The sequence below is a fragment of the Triturus cristatus genome, chromosome 7 (genome assembly GCF_964204655.1).
Source record: "Triturus cristatus chromosome 7, aTriCri1.1, whole genome shotgun sequence".
In the NCBI taxonomy this organism is placed as follows: Eukaryota; Metazoa; Chordata; class Amphibia; order Caudata; family Salamandridae; genus Triturus; species Triturus cristatus.
Window position 1 is genome coordinate 461,890,519 of NC_140590.1, and position 7,023 is coordinate 461,897,541.

Consider the following 7,023-nt stretch of genomic DNA (forward strand, 5'->3'; position numbering starts at 1 on the left):
CGTTAATCGGAGGGCCCTGTGCATTGCTCAGGTGGTCACTGGGCGCAGGGAATCTTTCAGTCGAGATTTTAGTCGAATTCACGCTTGAGGTGCACAAAAGGCTCTGAGGAGGTATTTCGATGGTGGCTATGCCATTTGTTTGTATGTCTCTATTTTGATCTGCGGTGATTGATTTTTGTATACTATCACAACCCATCTGGTTATCACTGCTGTTATCTTTGTTGTCCTGGTTTTCCGACCTAAACCAATGCTTAATCGTCCCTTGTAAAGGACTTCTATCATTTTTTTTTTTGTTGCTTTATTTAACTTTTTCAGTTTTTTCCTGTTTTTCCTTGATAAAGATTGTAGTAATAAGGGAGCTGGTTTTGGGTCATCAGGTTCTCCAGGACTATTATCGATTTTTGGGCGAAATTGTGGTTTTAACTTTGAATTTGAATTTGAAGCCAAAATATTAATGCTCGATGGACAATTGAAATCATTATTATAATTGCTGAAAGTTTCCTGCATTTTCTCTAGGCTATCCTGGTTATCTTGTGACCATTGATATGGGTCCGCGGTGGACTGCGAATCGCTTATGATTATATTGTTAGTTTGATCTCCCCTTAGCCTTAATGGTGCATGAGTAGCTTTTGTCGTATTTTTTTCTTTATATATGATGTTTGTGCTTAAACTCTGAATTGGGAAAGGAGCGTGTTGTATTGCTCATCCGTCTATTCGCCTCACACTTAAGGTCTGTAACTAATGTGCTCATTATTTCTGGGAGTTTTCCCAAGGTCTGCAGTATTGATGGGGAGCACTCACAGTCGTTTGATTTTACCTTTACCTCTGTGTCCGCCTGTGCTCTACGAATTAGGGAGTTTAAATGTTCTAATTTTAAATCCACTCCGGAAATCAGGCTGGCTACTGATTGCAGTATGTTTATTTGGATGTCTAGCTTATCCGCATGCATTATGGCTGCGTTTCCCATTGAAATCAAAGCCTCATTAATCAATGCAAGATGGTTTTCTATTCTTTGTGGTGCCAGACTAGGTTCCGTTTTGGTTTTATGCAAATCAAACGGCCGTGGTTCGTTTGCGTTTATTGGACTTTGCTCCAAGTCTGAATCGAGATTTTCTTCTAATGAAAGGCCCTCGTCGTCATTACCCTGTTTGATGGGCGTAAGCGGGAAGGTCAGGGGGTCAGACTGAGATTTCAGAAGTAAACGATTATCCTTAATGTCCGTGGTGTTTCGTATTAAAGAATAGAGTTCCTTATTTGTCCCACTTTCCTCTGGAACAGAGGTAGGTGGAGCTTCCGTGAGACCATTATCCAAGTTTGTCGGCCCCGATGTGCAGATTCCTGAATAGTTGAATCTAAACAAGCTGTGATTGATTGAATATTCTTCAGCTTGTGCTCTGTTGCCCTTCACAATGAAAACTTTTGGCGAAAGGGGAACAGTCAGTAAAAGGTTTTGACTCAAGGTTTTGTTTTTTGCAGCACATGGTGTTGTGTTGGCAATAGTTCCATTGATGTCCGTCCTAAATGCATAGGAAGGTGTATCAACTGTTTTTCCACAAGAAGTGGAATTACCTTGTTTAGGCAATTGTTGAAAATAATTTCTGATATCGTTGTTGCCATTAGGGCTGTTACTACTGCAAATGCTGATAATGTTTCTGTTTCTGTTGCTATTGTCGATTTCAACATATTCACTCGGGTTCTGAGTTAGACTTGTGTTCAAATTTGTAATTGTATTTGTGTTTGTGTTCCTGGTATCCATCCTAGAAACTGTCCTGGAAGCTGGGGGAGAGTTTATTTGTTCCTCTCCCAATTGTTTCCCATCCTGTAAGGTCCTGTCCTGTAAGGTTGGGTCGTGTCTAGTACTAACTTTTCAGAGGGGATATAACATCTTGGCTTTTTGACGTCTTGCAGACTTATGAGGGCAGTAGTTGAACTGGGGATGGGTCAGTCCCGCATTCCTTGTCCGCATGTTTGTTCTATGCGGTGAGTGTCTGACAAACGCCGATCTTTGAGCTTGGTCAATAGGCCCGAAGATGCAAGATGCAAGGTCTAAGTTACAGATAAAGATTACAGTGTCAGTGATCCCTGACCAACGTGGGGATCGTAAGGGGGTAAGAGACAGATGTCAGATTGCTAGAGAAACAGCTGTCAGAAAGCAGGAGTGGGATGGTGTGAAATGGAGGCGGCCGGTGGAGGCCAGGGTAGGGGTTGGAGGGATGTGGTCCCCGTCCCCGATGCCACTTAAATTCCTCTGAACCCTCTGGTCACTGCTCACTGCTCCCTGCTCTCTGCTCTACTATTCGGCCCCACTCCATTTGCTCAAGTGATCTTTAGTGTCCTTGTGCGTCCTTCTCCAGGGGAAGGTCTGTCCTGATGCCCTAGTGCCCCCCTTGTTCCTATGTTTCTGTGGGGGGAGCATGGGCTCAAACACTACCTGCGGTGATACTACGGGCCGGAGGAGGCACCTACTCCACTCCGCCTGCTCCACCCCACTTAACACCCGCACCCAGTCTCCACTTATTGTAGGAAAGTGCGAAGGAAGCAAAGTTAAAAAATTCCTTAAAAGCCTTCTAGCAATTGCAGCCCACAACAGATTATTACTTGAAAGCTCCTTTTCTACAAGAGTGGGAAAATGCTGACCTCCGCACTCTGTCGGAGTCTAGTGAGTACGTGCTTCCAGAATCCTGCTGCTGCTGCCAGTGAGCCGGGGTAAACCCTGGACCTCACTCGGGTTGTTTATTGGGGCGGGGAGGACACGGAAGCACGAAAGAATAACTTTTCCGGGCTTAAGTTGTGTTGTGAGAGCAATACGGTGAGTACACTCTCCCCTTGCCAAAAGATAAATGTTCCTGCTTCTCCCGCTACTCCCCAGGGTCCAGGAGTTAGCTCAGGGGTTAGCAGGATTAGCCACTGTATGCGGCTCACGTTCGCAGCCCACTTGCTGCTCAATTCTAATTTCTTTAAGCTGCAGTCGAGGTAAAGGAGTCTTATGCTGTCTTATGGTCCGCCATTGTGTACTGCGGAATCCGGCTCCACTCGAGCTGCCTTCAAGTCCTCCTCTGCACCTCTACCAGTTATGGGGCTGTGGCTCGCCTCACCCGCCTCACCTGACCGGAGGACCTGCTGCCGCAGCTGTGCTGGAGGCCGAGAGTTGGCAAAACCGGGAGAACTGGGATGCACCAGCCGCCGCTGCCCGTCGTGGCGAAGTTTGTGGCATGCCCCGACTTGGAACCGGGAAGCTCTTGTGCTCAGAGACGGGAGTCCAGAAAGACCGAGAAGCGTCAGCCGCCGGGATGCACCGCCCGCCGGGATGCAACGCCCGCCGGGATGCAACACCGCCGCTGCCAATTTGCGACACTGTCGAGGCGATGTTGTGGCTACCGACCGGGAACCAACCGGGAAGCCCCTGTGGCCGCTGCCTACAGCCACTGCACTCCTGCTCAGGCACTGCTCAGGCACAACGAAAACACGGACTGGACTCCAGGAGCAAATCACCTGTCCCTCTGGAGTAGGAATGTTTCAGTTAGCGTAACCAGGCTTCTGTGTACATGACCTGGCTTATGTAGTGTCCTGCTGGACACGTATCTATTTCCTGCCACTCCTTGAGGGCTGGCATTAAACCCACTCCACACCCATCCAATACAGGTGTAATCGGTCAGGTGACCCTGTCAATAAAAGGGCTAGAGCACACATGCTTGTGGACAGTTCTCTACCCACTTACGAATGTCTGTGTAGACTTTTTTGTTAGCATGTAGGCCTAGTGCCCAGAACACCACATTACAAGCAAAGTGGTGCCCAGGTCTTTAAGTGGGCCGGGTCTCAGCACTGGCAGATTTTTTAAGGGGGCCTCGAAACGAGTCTCTATCAGGCTCTGTTTTGTGCACTGGCACAGGCGGTCCGTTTTTTTCTGGACTACAGTGACAGCAGTCTGCTGTCACTGCAGTCCAGAAAAAAAGTGCCATGGCACAAAACAGCAAAAGACACACAATTGATGGACGGAGTGCAGAACAAATCAAAACATTCACCCCCAGTCAAGAGATCTGGGTTAAATCCATCATTCTTTTGCTCACCATGCCACCCCAGTTTAGACCTGGCTATATGCAAATCAGTCTTGACCCTGTGCCTCATGGGAACAGTCCAGCCCGAACTGCCAAGCCAGGTCCTCCCCGGACCGGAAACACGCATCCTAGGACCGGTTTCGAGGTTTCACCCCTCTTCAGCCAGGATAGTTTGATTCCAGTGGCACAGTGAGCCCAGGACTCACGTCTGAGCATACCTGGTGCACTTAGGGCGAGAAAGCAAAAGACACACAATTGATGGACGGAGTGCAGAACAAATCAAAACATTCACCCCCAGTCAAGAGATCTGGGTTAAATCCATCATTCTTTTGCTCACCATGCCACCCCAGTTTAGACCTGGCTATATGCAAATCAGTCTTGACCCTGTGCCTCATGGGAACAGTCCAGCCCGAACTGCCAAGCCAGGTCCTCCCCGGACCGGAAACACGCATCCTAGGACCGGTTTCGAGGTTTCACCCCTCTTCAGCCAGGATAGTTTGATTCCAGTGGCACAGTGAGCCCAGGACTCACGTCTGAGCATACCTGGTGCACTTAGGGCGAGAAAGCAAAAGACACACAATTGATGGACGGAATGCAGAACAAATCAAAACATTCACCCCCAGTCAAGAGATCTGGGTTAAATCCATCATTCTTTTGCTCACCATGCCACCCCAGTTTAGACCTGGCTAATCAGTCTTTACCCTGTGCCTCATTGGAACAGTCCAGCCTGAACTGCCAAGCCAGGTCCTCCCGGACCGGAAACAAGCATCCTAGGACCGGTTTCGGGGTATCACCCGTCTTCAGCCAGGATAGCTTGATTCCAGTGGCACAGTGAGCCCAGGACCCACGTCTGAGCATAACTGGCGCACTTAGGGCGAGAAAGCAAAAGACACACAATTGATGGACGGAATGCAGAACAAATCAAAACATTCACCCCCAGTCAAGAGATCTGGGTTAAATACATCATTCTTTTGCTCACCATGCCACCCCTGTTTAGACCTCGCTATATGCAAATCAGTCTTGACCCTGTGCCTCATGGGAACAGTCCAGCCCGAACTGCCAAGCCAGGTCCTCCCCGGACTGGAAACAAGCATCCTAGGACCGGTTTCGGCACAAAACAGAGCACGATAGAGACCCGTTTCCAGACAGCAGCCACATCGATGTACCCTGCTCACACTACTCACAAGTGGAGAAGTTGCGGCATGACGTCATGCCAGGTGAGCGTTGTAGGGGGAAGGGAAATCCTTTAAAGAGTCATTTTCTCTCTTGATTTCCCTTCTCTTTTTGAAACGCAAGAGGAGCAACATTGTCGTGGTGTCACCAGGGCTTTAAGTGGAAGCTTTTTCAATATTCTATACAGGCCACAATAGCTGCTTATTTATCTTATGCAACTAACAACCATTGACAAAGCCAATAGTCCTGACTTGTAGGTATGATGTTACTTGTATCATATCTGGATGCAATAACAGAAACAGCAAAATACAAGTCGGGCGGCACACTATGCTAAACACAGATTTTGAACAGACTGTTTTAAGCCACGCCCATAATTACATTGGCCGCGCCTCTTTGAGAGACCCCCCAGTTTTTTCATCCCACTTAAAGCCCTGGTGGTGCTCGTAATGCCATACCTGCTTAAAGACTGCTGAGTCGCCTGGCAGGAGCTGTTGGGGCCGCCGAACGACACTGTGCTGCATTTTGTCTGTGCCAGTAAGAAAAAAGCTTGGGTCAACGGGGAGAGGACTGTTCAATGTCCTTAATAAGTCTGCCATGCAACACCAGCCAAAAGAGTGGTGCAGTGCTATATGTGAGGAGGAGGGGAAGCCGCAACGTGAGAAGAGAGGACCACCTGTGCTCCACAGCGACAAGACGGGAGGAAGTACCCAGTGTTGCCTGAATGCACAGAGGAAATGGTTTGACCCTTACTGTAGTAGCACCGCCTGCAGCAGGCAAGAGACTGTTCAGGGAGTGCACCCACACTACCTAAAGACTGAGTTGCCCATTGACCAATTAGAGGCGCAAGGCGTGTCTCATACTCCCCCAGTGGCAAGCTGCCACCACCGCCAGTAAAAAGAGACAGGACAAACTCAGGGGGAAACAACAAGTGATCACATAGCAGAGACTCCGGTCACTGTACTGTAGGGGTGTAAGAGGATCACAAATAGCATCTGCTCAGTAATACCCTACCCCCACACCCAGTAGCACCACCAATGCCCCTCTTCCAGCACAAGAAAGGAAGACTTGCAGCAAGTGCACAGAGGTCCACACCTGGGAACTTCATTAGCAAGGGCAGGAGCCCTCAGAAGGAGAAATCAGGCTGAAAAAAAGGTTCTAAGGCCTAGCACCTCCTATTGTGCCAATAGGTAATGCATGGCTGCACGAAGGAGGCCGTACCATCTGGCTGCACATGCACTGGATGGCCACCATCGGCCCGCCCATGAAAATGTCACATCGAGTGACCATCCCTGCCAGGTGCACATGACCCTAAGCAGGACCAAGTGCATTGAAAGTACAGCTCTGAGGCACAAGAACTCCACCTTCAACTGAAAATGAGGCAGAAGCAAGTTTATCCGCCATCCACCGAGCAGAGCCCTGAGAACATCCCTAAGGAGGGGACATGCGAAGTGTTGTTGGATGCCACATCAACATGAAGAGGTAATGCACAGTCCTACGAATAGGACGAGACCGGCGGTAGGTCCATGAGAAGAGAACCAGCAACACATGGCCTGACGCTACCTCACACCAGAAGAAAAGAGAGGACAAGTGGCATGGCGCCACAAAACAAATGAGAACTGGAAAAGAGGAGGAGGAAAAGTTGTGTGATCAGACCTGTCACACTGAAGAACCTGATGACCACAGATGCACAGGAGAAATGACCAAAGGTGACAAGTCTGAGGACTCGTGCAACTATTGAAGAGTGCAACTACTGACACCAACAAGCTAACGATGTGGAGCGGCATCACTGCTGACA